This window comes from Aotus nancymaae, unplaced genomic scaffold (genome assembly GCF_030222135.1).
Source record: "Aotus nancymaae isolate 86718 unplaced genomic scaffold, 86718_ANA_hifiasm-v0.15.2.pri h1tg000051l, whole genome shotgun sequence".
Lineage (NCBI taxonomy): Eukaryota > Metazoa > Chordata > Mammalia > Primates > Aotidae > Aotus > Aotus nancymaae.
The window spans coordinates 20,896,984-20,916,564 of NW_026988465.1; positions in this window are offsets into that span (position 1 = coordinate 20,896,984).

Below are 19,581 nucleotides of genomic sequence, written 5' to 3' on the forward strand. Positions count from 1 at the left end.
AAAAGCCAAGGTGATCTCAGCAGAATCTGCACTACATAGTCAAAGTATATTACTTTCTTCCGTGTTCTATCTTTAAATGTGTTAGACGACAACAACAAAAAATGAGGCTCACCGGAAGAGTCAAAACTCCCAGTGTCAGCCAGACATAAACCTAGCAGAGAATAAACTTGGCTGTGAGCAAAGCATTTGGTCAGCAGGTCTGCGGCCACAGGCATACCAGATCTAGAGTCTAGGAGGTGGGCACTTATGAGTAAGGAATAGGGAAGAAACGCTTTCCAAATAGGCAAGTAAGGTGTTTTATCCAGAAAGTCATTACAGTCAAGTTGGACCAAATTTCAGGGAGCCAAAGACAGATAAGCTGCACTTCCATAACCAGGGGTTCAGCAGAAGCAGGAGAAAGAAAGAGAGAGGCAGTAATCCCAATAGATCATCGAAGAGCCAGCAGGGCAGTTTTCTCCAGATGGCACTTGGGGACCTTGATTGCTGGTCATAAAGACAGCAGTGGAATGCTCTCTGCCCTGATGTGGAGTCCCCACCCACGTGGGTAACCACATGTCAGCCTATGGCTGCCAGCTGCTAGGAAGAGGAGACCCTGCCCTGGTGTGGAGTCCCCACTCATGTGGGTGAGCAAATATCAGCCTGTGGCTGCCGGCTGCTGGGAAGAGAAGACCCTGCCCATGGCGGCAGCTGACAGCCTCCTCCAGAGTTGTTACTGGTCTCTCAGCTCTGCACTCAGGCAGGTTTCAACACTGTAGGCTACCAACTTTCTTGATCAAACTACAGGTAGACAACAAAGAGTCATCTTTTGTCATTTTTCTTTTCCATTCTCTGGGACACCAGCTCTCCAGATGAAGCCCCTGCCAGATGAATGGGTTGAATTCATCCCCATGTAATGAGTTCTAACTGTGTGACTACCTTTCAGCTCTGGAAACCACAAAGGAAAATACAGTATAACAGCTGACTGAAGGCACAGTAGTAGTTTAATAGACAATTTGATGATCAGTAAAATCAAAATTAGGCAGCATTAGCAAACACAAATGTCCAAGGAGCCCAGTAACATCAGCCATATTATAGACCAGGAATATCAAAGAATATCACCTGACTATATAGAGTCCTATTTGCCCCCTTTGCGCAGAGAATAATGAACTAATGGGTGAAAGATTTATGAAAGAACTGATGATTTTTAAACACTTGTACGTTTTTTCATAAGAATAAATCCTTTTGGTCTTAAGCATCACGCCGCTCAGAAAAGAAGGAGCTTGGTAATTAGTATGCTGCCAGCACGCTAAGAAAATCTCACACAGTCAGATACACCCTGGAATTCATCCTAGTGACTTTATTAAGTGTTGCACAGCTCTAAATTACTGATTCAGAGCTCAGAAATGGCACCACAGGAGGCTGAAAGAAGTCATTTAGATTCCCAACATTTCCACGTCCTGAATCGTCTGGACAACGCGCCATTGCTGGGGAAGTTAGGCAAGAATCTAAGGTACCTCACCATCTCTCAAAGCCACCACTTTTCTCCATCTGGCTAGAGATCCCTAGCTCTGGCCCTCCATTCCTCCCAGGGGGTCTTCCTGCATCCAGCCTCACCCCTTCCCAACTAGCATCCCAGAGTGCTATTTCTGAAGAACAGGTCTGATTATGTTGTTGCTCTGTTTAAAACCATACAATAGTTTCCCATTGTCCTTAAGATGAACAACAAACTCCATAATATAATTGAGAAGGCCCAGCGTAGTTTGCCGCTCTCTTCCTTGTCAGCTTCCTCCCTCCTCACTGTCCTCACCACAACCCCTCATACCCTCCTCCTCCAGCAATTTCAGTATTTCCATGACATAAAGTGGAGTTGTAGCTGCCTGGCTAGATCAGTTGGTAGAGCATGCAACTCTGGGTATGATGGTTAGTATTGAGTATGTGAACTCAATACTAAACTCTGGAGCAACGAACTCTCTCCCATCACTGGACCTTCACACCTGCTGGTCCTTCTGGCTGGGACAGTGATCCCCTTTTGCCTTCTACTAATTAAGTCTGACTCACTCCTCCAGGTCGGATGAAGTTTATTCTGGGAAGTTTGTCGTGACTCCAAGGCAGGAATGTAGGACTCACAGCTCTGGCCAACATCTGCCACCACTCTTATTACACCCTCAGTCTGTCACCACTATTGGCTCATCTGGCAGCCACGCCACACTGCTCTGTGAGTTCTGTGAGGTCAGGCATTGTGCTTGCCTGGTTCACACATCTACCTCCAGCCCCTAGAATAAAGCCTGCTAGACAGAAAAAGTGTTAAGGGTTCATGCAAGCGGTATTGTCTGTCTTTACTATACTCGGGATAAAGCACCAAAAAGCATGTTCTGCTTTCTCAATGAGTCTTGCTTTGTTTTATACATTGATTGCATACCTCCTAACAATTCAATGAAGAAAAATATTAACAATCCATAGATAAATGGCTGAAAGATAGGAAACAGCAATTTACAAAAGAAACTTAAAAGCCAAAAAAACCACTCAGTCTCACCAACAATTTAAAAAATACAAATTAAATAACACAATATGAATTTTGTCTATAAGTTTGTCAAATGCTTTTAAAGATTATTAATAGCTGTATTGGCAAGAATGAATGGTACTCATACAGTAAAGTAGTATAAATTGAAACAATTCTTTTTTGAGATGGAGTCTCACTGTGTCACCAGGCTGGAATGCAGTGGCATGATCCCGGCTCACTGCAACCTACACCTCCAGGTTTAAGCGATTATCCTGCCTCAACCTTCCAAGCAGCTGGGACTACAGGCACGTGCCACCATGCCCAGCCAATATTTGTATTTTTAGTAGAGACGGGGTTTCACCATGTTGGCCAGGATGGTCTCGATCTCTTGACATCATGATCCACCCGCCTCGGCCTCCCAAAGTGCTGGGATTACAGGGGTGAGCCATCTCACCAGCCATTGGAACAAATTTTTAGAAGACAGTTTGACAGCATTTATCAAAATATAAAACATAAATGCTCTTCGTATCAGTCAGGGTTCCTTAGAGGGACAGAACTAACAGGATAGATGCATATATATGAAATGGAGTTTATTAAGGAAAACTGGTTCACAGGATCACAAGGTGAAAAGTCCCACGATAGACCATCTGCAAGCTGAGGAGCAAGGAAGCCAGGTGTGGATCAGTCGGAGTCCCCAAACCTCAAAAGTAGGGAAGCCAACAGTGCAGCCTTCAGTCTGGGGCCAAAGGCCCGAGAGTCCCTGGGAGACCACTGGTGTCAGTCCAAGAGTTCAAAAGCTGAAGAACTTGGAGTCTGACATTCGAGGGCAGGAAGCATCCAGCATGGGAGAAAAATGAAGGCCAGAAGACTCAGGAAATCTAGTCTTTCCACATTTTTCTGCCCGCTTTATCCTAGCCATGCTGGCAGCTAATTAGATGGTATGCACCCAGATTGAGGGTGGGTCTGCCTCCGTGAGTCCACTGACTCAAATATTAATCTCCTTTGGGAACACCCTCACAGACACACCCAGGAACAATACTTTGCAACCTTGAATCCAATCAAATTGACACTCAGTACAAACCATCGTACCCTTCAACCTACAACCCCACTTTTAAGAGTCTCATGCTCTACCAACAGAGCTAGTCAGGCACCTACAACCCCACTTTTATACCACAGAAATACAGAAACTGACATAGGTATGTATACAAGAATTTTCATTAAAGCACTGTTGACAGTGGTGAACAATCAGAAGCAATATAAATGCCCATGAACAGGGGACTGATTAAATATATGATGCTAAATCACATAATAAAATACAATGCAATGCAATTGTTAAAAACAATAACGTGATCTTAAAGCAGCAAAGAAAGGGCTATATGTGGAAAGTTGTCCATAATTAGCAACAAAATGAAAAAAAGAGCCATTAAAAAACAGTGAGTTCATGTCCTTTGTAGGGACAAGGATGCATCTGGAAACCATCGTTCTCAGCAAACTGACACAAGAACAGAATCAAACACTACATGTTCTCACTCATAGGTGGGTGCTGAACAGTGAGAGCACATGGACACAAGGAGGGGAGCATCACACACTGGGGTCTGTTGGGGAAAGTCTAGGGGACGGACAGCAGGGGTGGGGAAGCTGGGGAGGGATAACATGGGGAGAAATGCCAGATACAGGTGACAGGGGGATGGAGGCAGCAAACTACCTTGCCATGTATGTACATATGCAACAATCCTGCATAATCTGCACGTGTACCCCAGAACCTAAAGTGCAAAAAAAGAGAATATATATTAAATATTGCCATTTTCATTTTAGAGCAAAGCAAGCAGTTGTGAAACCATGCCCTAAATAACAGTCTCTGATTCACTAGAGTTTCAGAGAGTAAATAGATTATGTATCTGAGCATAGTAGGAACTCCAATGCTGTCTGAATATTAATTTCAGAAGGGCTAATGTAAACACTCAGCAAGGACAGATCCTTAGCAGGAATTCTCGGTGTTGAGGCAAGGCCCTATGCCAGTAACCCATTAAGATAGAAATTACAGCAATAGTTATTTACTTTGCACTTCAGAGTTTATAAAGTACTTTCATAGTCTCTCATTTAATATATACTCTCAACAATTTCTTGAGATTACTATCTTATATTGTGATCAGGAAAAGGCAGATAATTTAAATGAATAAACTCTGCCACCCCTACAAGGGCAGAGATTAAATCTGATCAGTTTCCCCACAATATTCCAGGCCCCAGTGCATTATCAAAAAAAAAAAAGTGCTCAATTACGTATTTGGTGAGTGAGTGAATGTAAGTCAATTTGCCCTAGTTAGATGAGTACTGTTTCCACTCAATACCACCACTGCCAGGAGATAGGCAGGCAGCAGGTGACCATATGAGACAAGATGTTAAGAATAAAAGCCAATATGTACAGTGGACTCAGCCCCATCTCCTAGAGTAGTGAAAGCCCCATTCTCCAGGGCAGAAACAACAGCAACTCGAACAGGTGCCTCCGCAGCGGAAACTAACCAGGGTCAGCAGATGCCAGCAATGCAGTCCAGAAGAGTCCCTGGGGCACTGAGATTTCTGTGAATTCCAGCTCCCCCACACTCCTGAGATGTCTCTTGCATCAGAATGTGGTGGAATGGTGTACAGACCTGACCTAACATCTTTGTTCTGCCCCTTACTACTTTGGTGGACTGGGGCAAACCACACAACATCTCTGAGCCACCAGTTCCTTTCCTATAAAGTAGGGTTGATCATCGTTGCTACCTAGCAGGGATATGAAGGGTTAAATAAGATAATGTAGGTAAAGGACTTAGCAGAGCATCTGATACTTGGTGAGGACTCAATAGTTTGCTATTCATTTCTAATTATGACATGGTAGGCTAATCTTAAAAAGTATGGCTACAGAAAATCTTCAGAGAATACATTAAGCAAAGATGTATGTTTGTAAATGCATGCACATGCATGTGTTCATGTCTGCAGGTGTGTTTAAAAAGAGCAAGGAGTCTGGGTCCTGAGCAGATGTGGTTTAATATTCTGATAATAGAAAAAGAGGTGGTTTTGAGACGCTCTCTGGAGAGTGGGATTCTCAAACTGTTCTACTGTCCATTTGGAAAATCATTAAGACAATTAATCTTCACACCCAAACCAAAGGCTGAAGTCACCCCAGATCTTTCTCCCATCTGGGCAGCCTTTGTAACATCGCTTCACACACCTGGGCACAATTGAGGATCCTATAGAAAAAGGCATTCTAATTGGAAGCATGCTGTTTCATCATTCAGCCCCCCAAGTAGTGATGTTTTGCTGCTTGATTATTGTAAAATATGAAAGTGATGCCACAGCTTGCTGTGTTTTTGTGTCCCAGTTACATTTATGAATCATGAGTCTCTATTCCAACATGACACCAAGGTGTTATTCCTGCAAACTGAAGATGCCTCCTTTGGCAACTTTGCTCAGAGTCTATAAACACTGAAGAAATAAAAAGAAATCACTTTTCTGTTATCACTGATCTCCCACCTGAAACTATTCACATCCCGTTGTTAACAGAGCAGCCCCAACCACTAGAACTCATCACTAGAACTCAGCTTTGCCTTCCCATCGACAATGCTGCCAAAATCCTCTAAAACAGGCTACACCAGAGGGTCAGAGCCTGGGCTGGGCCATCTTTCTCAGTAGAACTACCTGACACAGATCTTAAGCAATGTCACTGAGGGGCCCAGGAGACAAAGAAGAAGGCCCAACTCCACACCAGCTCCCACCCAAAAGAACAGGAAAATTGAGTGTTTCCCCAAGCAAAACTGTGTGTGTACTTCGTGTCTTTCCAGAAGAGAGAAAAGAGCAATGTGGTATATTCCCCGCCCTTGTGCCAAACTTCTGGTGAGCTGGCATAGGGGTGGCATGCACTGCTCAGTGGAGGCTGCCTCTCCCTTTCCAGGGATAGCACAGCTTGGATGTGGCATCAGGCGCTCATTGGACTAAAGGGCACCAGAGACCCTCAGGGGCAGAATGCACAGCAGGAATACAGAAAGCCTGATGGGTGGGATACAAGAAGGGTGGGATACAAGAAGGGAGGGAAAATTGGCCTTGAGTATTACCTAGGTAAAAGGAAACCTGGGTAGCCCCTTCCAGTGGTCCCCAGATGAAGTGTATAAAAAATAGGAGTGACCGGGCACGGTGGCTCACGCCTGTAATCCCAGCACTTTGGGAGGCCGAGGTGGGCGGATCATGAGATCAAAAGATCAAGACCATCCTGGCCAACATGGTGAAACCCCGTCTTTACTAAAAATACAAAAATTAGTCGGGCGTGGTGACATGTGCCTGTGGTCCCAGCTACTCTGGAGGCTGAGGCAGAAGAATCGATTGAACCCAGGAAGCGGAGGTTGCAGTGAGCCGAGATTGCGCCACTGCACTCTAGTCTGGCAACAGAGCAGGACTCCGTCTCAAATAAAAATAAATATAAAAATTAAAATAAAAAATAGGAGTGTCACAGCAATATTCCTGAAGCCTCAACACAAACGTTTCTGTTCAGTTCCACCAATATATGTAGATCATAGTCCTAAATGCTGAGTATATGAACATGAATATAAAAACAAATACAGCACAGTTCTAGCCCTTGAGGAGCTCACAAGCTAACAGAGAAGTCGAAAAATTAATATCTCTTCTTAATATGCTGTAGTAAATTCAAGATCAGTCAAGTGTCACAAAAGCTCGCAAGGGCTTTTTAACCCATCCTGCGACTCATCAAGCCATAAAGAAAAAGAGCCCTGTAGTTTCTTTCCCATCATTCCCCAAAGTCTAAACTCTGTGAAGGTCCACCTGCATAGCCACTGCTCACCTGATTCAGGCTGGGTTCCAAAAGCCAAGTTGTGTAAAAAGCAGCTACTGATCTGGACTCTTCGGCACATGGAATGGGAGAGAAGGGGGCACACAGAGGCTTGCCATCAGCCCAGGGCAACCAGTGCCTACAAGAGGGATCCTGTTCTCAAGCCTGGGGTCTCTGAGGCTAGAGATGGAATGGACAGAGGAAATGTTTTCTCTGCTTACTACTTGGCTGCCTTTTAACTCTATTTTCTATCCCAAAGACCGTAAAACTCCTATATAGATATCAGAGGCCCAGAGCTTGAGGGTTTGCAAAATGAACTTTCACTCACCCCTATGGAGAAGACATTGTCTCCCAGTCTGGTTCTTAAGCTACATCTCTTATTGGAAGTAAGAGAATTGAGTCAATTAATGTGCACACCAACAGTATAAAACTAAAAATGTGTACATTTCTACAAACTATCACCAGAGTGGCATAATCATTTAGTTTTTTCACTTTGATGGATATTTTAATAATTATTCTGAGTCCATAAAATGGAATCATATATAGCCATCAAAAATCAGATTTTCAAAAAAATGATGACAAACTATGATGTTTGCTTTTATGACTTGAATTGTGTCCCCCGCAAAAAGATATGTTGACATCCTAATCCCCAAAAGATATGAATGTGACCTTATTTGGAAATAGGGTCATGGCCGAAGTGATTGAGTGAAAATGACATCAATTAGGGTGAGACTTTGTCCAATATGACTAACGTCCTTACAAGAAGAGAAAACGGGGCCGGGCGCGGTGGCTCACGCCTGTAATCACAGTACTTTGGGAGGCTGAGGCGAGCGGATCATGAAGTCAAGAGATCGAGACCATCCTGGCCAACATGGTGAAACCCCATCTCTACTAAAAATACAAAAATTAGCCAGGCGTCTTGGTGGATGCCTGTAGTCCCAGTCACTCGGGAGGCTGAGGCAGGAGAATCACTTGAACCTGGGAGGCAGAAATTGCAGAGAGCTGAGATGCCGTCACTGCACTCCAGCCTGGTGACAGAGCGAGACTCCGTCTCAAAAAAGAAGAAAAAAAAAAAACACCTTGTGAAAACAGAGGCACACACAGGGAGGTGCCATGTGACAACAGAGGCAGAGATCGGAGGGATGTGGTGTGAAGCCCACAGCTAAGGATTTGGAAAAGGGAGGACATAAAACTCTTCTTGGCTAACAAGGGAATCAATGTTTTCATCACATGTTTACTGGTCCTCTTAATTTCCTTTGTGTGAATTATTTGTTCAGCTACTTGCAGGAAAGATAAGCCTTGAGGCTGAGAATTGCTCCGCACTCCAGCGCGGGGATCTCCAAGGTGACTGACTCTTGGCCACCCTGAGTCTTCTTTGCCCTTCTGAGACCAGAAGCCCAGTGCTCTGACACTTACATTCTGAGCCCCTTTATTGTCCCTTACTTCCTTTTCAAACTTTTGCCTAGCCTCTCACCTGAGCTTTCCTTCTGGCATACAATAGATTTAATTCAGAATTATTTTTGCTAAAATGATTTCCAATGTTTAGGACACATTTCCTGTTCCAAGAGTGAAGAATTAGTAGAAGTACAACAGCTTAGCAACATCAGACATTGCATACATTTCCTGATTTGGCTATTACTGTGATCAAGTTCTTGGCAGAGCATCTTCAGAACTGAAAATGGGACTCACTCACTCAAGCCCTCCACACTCAAAACCCCAACCTGAGAAGTGAGAATACACAGGTGTGAGAATCCCAGCCACACAACGGCTTCCCCTTCTCTCCTCCAGCAGGAGCAAGTCATAGTCTCTTCCTTCCTCCATAGGGAGCTGGTCACAGGGCTGCTGATGAGGGAGAAGTGAGAACGCTATGAGGTCAGTTGCTTACTGAGTAACTTCAAACTACAGACCCTTCTGATATGTAGGGAGTGTTAAATACAATCTTCACTCACTTTAATTTTCCACAAGAACCCTATTATCTGCTTTAGTTTCAAACTAATTATTCTCACATTGGGAATACTCAAATTAGTTATCAAGCATACATCCTGATTCTATTTTAGCCCTTATCACTCTGAGCTGTGTAGGTACTTGCATGAATTTCCAAACTAGATAATGAGCTCTTAAATGTAAGGTCCTGACTTATTTATTTTTGTATTATCACAGCCTATGCTGTGATATTACATAGCACGTACTCAATATAGTAAATTTTTTTTTAAGCAAAATAGATTTTTGGAAGTTTAATCTGGACCTTCTCAACCCAAGAGTAGTACAGGAGAGAGGGACGTGCGGAGAGGGATGTAGGAATTATCAGCATACTCTGCATGGTTTGTTAGTTGGAGCAGTTTAGGGACTATCTCCCAAATGAGATAACCTTTGACTTGAGACTTGGAAAAAGACTATAATTTCAGCAAATGGACAAGAAGAAATAACACAAAAACCAGCCTCAGATTGTGTGGCTAGAACATACAGAAGAGGGAGGACCCAATGGAAACTTGCAAAAAGTTGCAAAAAGTTTTTCCAGCTTATCCCTTTACCAGTAATGATCATAATCATTTTATTGTGAGTTGACCTTTTCTTTATATTCAATAAGTCCTTCTCTCATTCAGCAAACATATTGAGGATCTACATAATGCGAGGCACCTTGTTAGAATTCAGTGTCTGCTTCAGTCACATCCCTACAATGGGTCATCCATTGCTTTGGAAATGTTATTTAGATGTTTTACGTCATGTTATTTGTCTTAGTTTTAATCTTATAGGACAAACTAGATATTGCACCTTTAATTCCTTAATATCTTCCACAAAATCTGCACAAATGTTTTCTAGATACTGTTGTTTAATACATTCTTTTGGAATTAAATTAACCTAAAGTGAGAGGACTGTGGAAGAAAGAAAGCTAAAAGGGGAAGGAAGCGTAAAAGAAGAAAACCTAGAGGGGAAAACATCAGTGCAAGAAAAGGAATAATTATAACTAAGAAGAAAGGGGTCGGGCACAGTGGCTCATACCTGTAATCCCAGCACTTTAGGAGGCCAAGATGAGCAGACCACCTGAGGTCAGGAGTTTGAGACCAGCCAGGCCAACATGGTGAAACCCTATCTCTACTAAAAATACAAAATTAGCCGGGTGTGGTAGCAGGCACCTGTAATCCCAGCTGCTCGAGGGAGGCTGAGGCATGAGAGTTGCTTGAACCCAGGAGGTGGAGGTTGCAGTGGGCTGAGATTGCACCACTGCACTCCAACCTGGGCTACAGAGCTAAACTCTGTCTCCAAAAAAACGAAGAAGAACAAAGGGGGATTGATTTGATGATGTTAGAGAACAGAGTCTTAGGGCTAGAAAAAATGAATCTTAAGTTTAGACAGATCTCACTAAGGGACATCTGAATTAGGAAGAAGGATGGGCAGGATTTTAATATTTTCTCCAATGCCAAGATTCTAGGTTACATACACAGATATTACTTTGACTCACATTTGATGGTAGAACTATTTAAATACTCCCAAAGATGTGGCCCTTATTTCCATGTTCTGAGCCATCTTGCAAAAGGTGTGACAGCAGTTACAGCAGCTGAAATAACTCCACAATACTGACCATATGGAGACTTCATGAACTTTTGGTGAATTAGGTTGATAAATTTCAAAGCATACAAATCATGACACTCTTTCCTCTTATTTCCTGAATGCAGAGGACCCTGCCTAGCTAGCATTATCTAACCACTTTCTTTATACGTGATGAGCCAAATTAACAGCACTGTTCCTAACTTGTCTCAATCAAACTGCTCTTCAAATTTGCGTCTTTCTGCAAGAAAGATTCATTCAAAGTTTCATTTCTCCATTATGGTCTTGGTGGTCACATGGGCATTGTAACAGTGACACATTCCTCTCCTGTGCTGTTTTTATTACAAAAGTAATAAAAGTGGACCTTGGACAAAAGATGACTAATGACACCTCCTTCTCTCTCAGTGTGGCACAAATGAATCAGACACCACACCAGGAAGCAGTGAAAATAGAACTAGGCTATGAATCAGGAGATGTAGGTCTTAGTTAAGTTTTGTCTCTAACTGGTGATGGAATCTTGCAAAGGTCTTTCTAGACACCAATGATTACCTCCTCTTTAAAACATGTCCCCATTAAACTTTAATGTTCTCTGACTATTGACTATTCCCTCAGAAACTACTTGAATTGCTATTTACTATGAAATTGGTTTTATATTTTCGTTGTCTAAATATTTTGAAGAACAAGCATTTGGATGCTTGCTTTAAAAGAAAGAGAAAGAAAGCTACCCAGCTTATGCATAAGATTTGTCTCCATGGCAGCAATTCAGAATAGGGGAAGCCTTTGGCACCAATTCCTCTAGAAATTAGAGAAGTTACTTTATACAAGGTCTACCATTTTAGTTAGCTGGACTTTTTTACGGCTTTTATATGCAATTGGCAAATTTGGAGCCAAAAGAAGCTGAGAAATAAACAAACTGAGAAAAGCACATTAAGTTGTTTTAAGTTGTAAAAATATTTCTATTCCAAGAAATAAAAGAATTCATTCATTAAACTATCAGGTTTTACTACAAAATAGAACTCGAAATGAAAGAAATTCTTAGTCACTTGCTCCCCAAGATGTAGGGACATGATCAAACTTTTTGAGCTACCCATTAATCTTATGAAGTAGAATAATTGTGCTAATATTTACACTCATGGCATTTATACTTGCCACAAATAAAGAGAGAGTGAGAAGTTGGCTATCTTTAACACAGAAGTTCTTCTCTGGTCCTGTTGCCTCTGTTGTCATTCTTCTAAATGCTCTCAGGCACTTTATTGACCAACAAATATAAAGAATTGTTGGGCCAGGTGCAGTGAGTCATGCCTGTAATCTCAGCACTTTGGGAGGCTGAGGCATGCGGATCATCTGAGGTCAGGAATTCGGGACCAGTCTGGCCAACATGGCGAAATCCCGTCTCTACAAAAAATACAAAAATTAGACAAGTGCAGTGGTGCATGCCTGTAGTCCCAGCTACTCGGGAGGCTGAGGCACAAGAATCGCTTGAACCCAAGAGGCAGAGGTTGCAACAAGCTGAGATTGTACCACTGCACTCCAGCCTGGGCAACACAGCGAGACTCTGTCTCAAAAAAAAAAAAAAAAATACTCAAAAGTATTTCAGAAATTAAACAGAAGCTGGGAAAGGGCTTTCGTGAGCAATGGGCTTCCCTAGAGCTGGTGAAATCACAGTATTCCAGTGAGCCAGCCAGTTTTGTGTCCTGCCACACATTATCCCCTCCAATGGGTATGATGCCAACCAGACATTATTTGGTGGCTCACCAGGAACTTTTGAAACAAACAAATTATCTATAAGTAAGCTCAGTCCCTGCCAACCTTTCTTAAAGTTCAAAATTGAATGCCTAAGTCTGCAATGGTTGTAGGAGCTACATAAGTCTGTGAGAGTGAGTCTGAAAACTATGGGCCTTGCCCAGGTTATCCTTCATGATAAATCAGAAAATTACCTGATGAGCAAAAGATTAGAACAAAAGGAATCAGCACTTCCCCACCATTCTACCAAGCAATGGTCTTGAATAAAATCACAAGAGTAAGAGCACATGTTCTAAGAGCAGAACTGGAGACAATCTAACACATTCCAAATCTTTGATTCTCTCTCTAATTTCTGCTACTTGCCCCTGATACAATCAGTAATGGTGGAAGCCAGTTAGGCCAGTGCTCACAGGCTAATCCAGGCTCAAGAATGAGCAAAGAATGCAAAATCAGTTCAGTTGTTGCAACTTCATTTAACTTTGAATCAGTAAGTGGACCATGCTGCAGATTTGCCTGAGTTCAAACACTCATGGTGGCAATGCATATGTTGACTTTCACCCTTAGTGCTCCAGAGGCCTGCCCGAAGTCTGCTGGACTCAACAGCCAGGGTGAAGCAAGGAATTCACCAAGGCAGAGGAGCTGAGAACTGCAGGCATGCTGCCACGTATATCAGGGTAAGCTTGGCAAGGGGAGAGAGGCCAGGCCAGCACTCAAGCCCTTGTCATCGTAAGATGAAGTCCTTGCCTCATCTCAGTGATGTGTTTCCACATTTTACCTATTCCTCCATCATTGAGACTTCAGTGCAACAGGCCTAGCTACGACCTAGCCCAGAAGGCAAATGAACGGGTTTTAGCTTTTTGAGAAACAACCAAAAATTCTTGACTCTATTTGACAGATATTCTGGCCCTTCTTTTACTGAATAACATCTACATACTTCTATGCCTAATCAACATATATGTATAATTATTGTCTCAAACAATAATATTGTTCTTGATACTTAAACCCTGTTATGATAACTTCTCTGTTGTGATCACAAAGCACACCTGAAGCCAAGGCCTGTGTTTAAAACCCACAATCTTAGTGTTCAGTAAGATCTCTCTCTCTCTCTCACACACACACACACACACACACACACACTCACACTCCAGTCCATTTTCACATGATTCTAACTGGTTATAAAAGATTCATCCTCCAGACTTTAGCCATGATCCAAGATGATAATCTTGACACACCATGTCTCCATTTTCATGAAGAACATAAAGCTTAAGGCAGTTGTCATTGTAATTGTTAAGCATTTACCGACCACATGCCAGGAACAAAAATGAGAGACACTAGAGAAGCTTCAAACCTGATTAAAGTAGAGAGAGCACATAAAGAAAGGAAAAAACAAAGCCCAGAAGAGGAGACTCACGGGTTCTAGAGCAACAGGGCTCCACAGTGAGCATTCCTTTAGTCCTTTCTGACCTTCCTTTCTATAGTCATGAGTTTTAAAATATCAAGTATATTTCAAAACCCAGATCGTTGGCCTCACTTTTCTCAAGGCTTTCCCAGATCAATGTCATTTCCACCAAATCAGAGTAATTTCTCAGTTCTTTCAACTCCATCAGCCGCTTATCTGCTTCTTTCCTAGGATACTTTCTACCTCGTATCAATCATTTATGCATGTCTTATTTCCAAGGCTAGATTTAATTAGAAACCTCTGGTGGACAGAATCTATGTATCTGTGAATCTCAACATTATCTAGCACAGAGTCTTGACCATCACAGGTAATCAATAGTTGAGGTTTTGATTGCTTATCATAACCTACTCATTTCACAGTTGAAGGAACGAGAACTGGAGACACCACCAAGAATCTTGTCAGTGAGTCAAACCAGTAGGGCTGACGTTAACTGGGATGCTACCATATGACCTGCCAGGATGCCAGACTGCACATTCATGTCAGTTGGTAAGTAGCTACTGATCTCAGATGTTGCCTTGCTGTCCCAGCTGTGCCAGGCCTTCCCTTGGGACCTCCTAGGTCCCCATCCAGCAACTACCAAAGTGATAACCAGCACAGTAGGGGACTTCCAAGACCCTGCATCCATTCTGCAGCCAAGATCCATTTGATTGTTCCTTGCTCCTGCTGAACCAGGCATCCAGTATTTTGAATATCAACCCCCATCCCCACCTCCACCCCTACTGCATACAATAGTTAATTGCAGGGTTCTGAGAGAAAACAAGTGTCTCTTTACACATCGCAATATAGTGATGCTTATTTATCAAGTGAATTCTATGAAAAATATTTCATGGTAATGAGTTATCGGTGACAAAACTTCTTAAAAGAAATGGGGCCGGGTGCAGTGGCTCACACCTGTAATCCCAGCACTTTGGGAGGCTGAGGCAGGTGGATCACGAGGTCAGGAGTTCGAGATCAGCCTGGCCAACATGGTGAAACTCATCTCTACTAAAAATACAAAAAATTAGCCGGGCGAGGTGGCAGGCACTTATAATACCAGCTACTCAGGAGGCTGAGGCAGGAGAATTGCCTGAACCCAGGAGGTGGAGGTTGCAGTGAGCCGAGACCATGTCACAGCATTCCAGCCTGGGCAACAGGGCGAGACTCTGTCTCAAAACAAAGCAAAAAGAAAAGAAATAAAACTAGAACGCAGCACTGAAGAGTAAGCAGCAGTTGAATACACAGAATTATGGGAGGGCATTCCTAGCAGGAAAACGGAGTTACATAAATGCTTAGAAGCAGATTTTCATTTGATACATTAAGGATTGGCTGCATAATTTACAGAGCTTGGTGCCAAAGAAATGTGCAGAGCCACGGTGGGGCGCAGTGGCTCACATCTGTAATCCCAACACTTTGGGAGGCAAAGGCGGGCAGATCATGAGGTCAGGAGTTCGAGAACAGCCTGACCAACATAGTGAAACCCCATCTCTACTAACAATGCAAAAATTAGCCAGGGGTGGTGGTACTTTGCCTGTAATCCCAGCTACTCAGGACACTGAGGCAGAGAATTGCTTGAACTCAGCAAGGTGGAGGTTGCAGTTAGCCAAGATCATGCCATTGCACTCCAACCTGGGCAAGAGTGAGGCTCTAACTTAAAAAAATAAAAGTAAAAATAAAAACACACGCAAAGAAGAAATGCAGAGCTACTTGCCCAAAAAGAAGGAAAAAGTAATTGTCCTTTCCTCTGTGATCTCTCTCCCGACCCAACAAAGTGGGGGTTTTTTGTTTGTTTTTGTTTTTGCTATTTAATGTTGTGCTCCCATTACAAAGAAAGCAGGAGGTCGACCACATGTAAACTGAGGCTCCAACCCCAGCAAGTGGATCTATTTTACCATCAGACTTCACTTACAAAATGCAAGTTTCAAAGAGAAGATTATTAAGAATTCAAGATAGCAACCACAGAGCATTAAGCCCCAAGTGTGGGCCAGCTTCTCAGCATAGAGCCCTGTGCAACTGGGCTGATTGCATGTCTCTGAAGCCAGATGCATCTGGAAGGCAAAAAGCAACAGAACTGGGTGAAAATCGGGGAGAGGGTAATGTAGGGAGTTAAGGTGAGGTAAGAGAAAAGAGGTGTAATATGTGTAGCTAGCCACAAGCCATGCCATGCAGCACCCAGAATAATTTCTGTGTCTTCCAAATTACTTATTTGAGGACTCCTCACAGAAATAAGCAATAGACGAACTTTATCTACCTCTTCAGGATCCTCCCCTCAACTTGCTTCTCAAAAACATTATGGAAACAGACATTATGGATATCGACCATTCTGAGATCCTGGGTAGCTTTTCAGATTCTGAACCTGTTTCTCCTCTCTAGCCCAATCCTGTTTCCTCTACCATCCTCAGAATCACTCTGTTGCAAGAAATAATCTTATCGACTAATTCACTAATAACAAGTAGCAACCAACACATTTTATCTTCCAAAGAGAAACTTGTAAAGAGAAACTATTTCACATGCCAAATATTCTCTTGTAGCGGTATATTTACAAGATCAGCAAAAGGTCCCATTGATATCAGTGGAGAACGGAATACAGAAAAGCATATAGATTTCCATGGAGACCATGCCCAGGACTTCCTCCAATCAACTACTCCACCTTGGCAAGTCTAAGGGCCGCCACCACTCCAGCCTCCTGCCCTCTCTGTACATACTAATCGGCAGAGCAAATAGTCCCTGCAAAGGGGAAGACTGGGCCTCAGAACCAGCCAGACAGAATTTCCCAGCCATGGTATTTCAAAACATGTGAGATTGGATCTTGATCATCAAGAACCTGTCATCATAATTAAGCAGAAAAAAGCACACAGACATCTGTTCTGTCCAGGAACACAGAGAGCATACTAATTACAAGCTTCTGCCTGGAATGGACCACTGCGTCCTTGGCTTGGAGAGGCTGCACAGCCAGACAAGCCCAGGCTGACCAGGCTGCAGTCATCAGAGGAGCAATAAAGGTCATTACCAATATGGTTGGAAGCTCTGCCTCTCATCAGCTGAATAAAGGAACGGAATGGAGTTCCTTCTTCACCACTGTCCCATTTTCCTCTTGCACACCCTGGATTCCAGGAACGAACCTGGGAGCTGCGTCTGCAAGCTGAATCTTGTACTTTTCACTACCTAAAACTGTCATACTATGCTTTTCCCTTCTCCTTCGATCCAAATCTTATCCACCTATCTGTAGATCCACATTATTCATTTGCTAACTTATTCATTTACGAAAAATAAGTACTTAATTTGTAAAAGCAATGTGCTAGTCATTGCATGTAATATTAGGTAAATTGTGGGCAAATCTTTTCTTGGTGATGCTTATAAGCCTAGCAGGGAGAGTAAATAGATACAAAAGAAAGAAAGAAAACCAGCTAGAACCCTAACACAGGTAAAACTAGATGCTTTGGAGTTCAAAACAAAGAACCATGAGTTGTACTGAAGCACAGCAAAGGCTGTATTGCAAAGGTGGCAGTTGTGCCAGGACCTGAAGAACAGGTAGCACATGAGGACACAGATATGCAGGAAGAAACAAAAAGAACCACTGAAGTAAACAGAAGGAGAAATATCTGCGAAGTGTATGTGAAGAACATCAGATATGTTCAGTGTGATGAGGAGTGAATTTAGATGGAGAGTCATAAGATACGAGGTTAGGAAAGCAGCCTGCCTAATCACAGCATGCCTTCTGGAAAACCACCCAGGAGACACCAGCCCTTCCTGACCCCTCTTCTCTTTGACTTTCATATGCTTCTGTTTGTCCCTCACACTGTGTACTCTAAATGGCAGACATTCAACAAACGTGTGTTGAATAATAAATTAATAAGCTATTCACTGCTAAGTGTTTCCATATAATATAACCCAGAGAAATTGGTATGTTCTAAGTCAAAATAGTTGCTTCAAAGTAACCAACTTTGTTCCTTAAGGTTTGCAAAACATCACAAAAACTAATAATAAACAGAAACTATGATAATAAATAAAAACTATGATTTGTGAAAAGCAAGATAATGGTGATAATTCACAAGTTAAGGGTATCTTGAGGTATGTGAATCATGTTTTATTTTATCTCACCAGTTTCTTCAGTTGACAGTGAACTAAAAGCAGATGGACTGGTGGAACTTAGAAGACCTGTGCTGCTCCCAGTATGGCATTTCCACATTTTTGGAACCTTCAGCAGAGGGGTCAGAGATGGCACAAGTTGGAACAGAATCTGGCCAAAGAAGAGATAAAGCAAATGATAAGTGCCTGGAAAACTTAAGAATTCTTGAGACTCCAAGCTGAAAACACTCAGTGGCTTTTAAAAGGTTTTGTTAAATCATAGTAAAATTAAAATAGCAATAATAATATAATAATAATAATAGCTAGAATTTGTTGAGTACTTACTATGTACCAGATATTGCAATAAATGCCTTATCAATATAATTTCATTTAATTCTTATAATGACCCTATGAAGTAAGTATTATTATAAACATTTAATAGATGAGGAAAGTGGGCATAGAGTGGTGGAGCAACTCTGACTGTAAGTCTTAATTAGACTACCCCTCTGAATGAATGGATGCATAATCAACAGAGACCAGGACACTTAGCAGACACCGAGGCAGATATTTCGCTTCCCAGAGCCTAATCTCTGATGGAAGAGCAGCTCAGAGCTGGTGTTTTATATATATGCTGATTCTTACAGACTTCCAAGGATGCAAAAACATACATGGCCACATTTAAGTGTTCAATGGATCCACACACTGCAAGCTAACAAGCAACATGTTCAAACTCCTGAAAGGTGTTCTTTTTATGCAGACTGGGAAAGAGAAAGAAAGAAGTGGCACCTATAGATTTAAACTGTGTTGAAGAGTGCTGGGCTAGAATTGCGGACTCAAGGAAGAAACCTGACAAAGCCATCCCTGTCCTTGGCGGCCTACTAAGCATCTGTTCAACAATTGGCTTTGGTCTGCCCACTGTTTAACAAGACAGAGATGTTTCTCAGTGTCTTTTAGGCTTTTTCCTGAAACCTATGTGAGAGTGAGGCGTAAGACATCACTTATATCCTTAATCCTCTCCAGGAGATCATCCTGCAGATTTCAGATTTAGTAGCTCTATTACCTGCAACAAGTAATTGTGAGTCTCTGTATCACCACAGGTGTGTGTGTGTCACTTTTCTGTAGGTCAGCCTCTTCATTTGTAAAACTGGGATCAGAGAATGCCACCACATCGGGCTGCTGTAAGGATTAAATGATATAATATGCATATAATTAATATATATGTAATGTACTTAACACAATGCCTGGTATATAGTCAGCACTATGCAAATGCTAGGAATTATTATTATGTGTAGCATAGCCATGCGAATGTTAACTATTTTAGTAAATAAGCAGAGGTTACTGTATTTATATACTAACTTGCCCACATTTGTGCACATTTTCTGAGGTATGCAGGTAATTTTCTAACGTGTTTTTGCCTTTATGAATTTGTTTTTTTTTCCTTGAATATAATTCAATTTATTTTCTTCATCTTTCTTTCATCAAACCCATTTA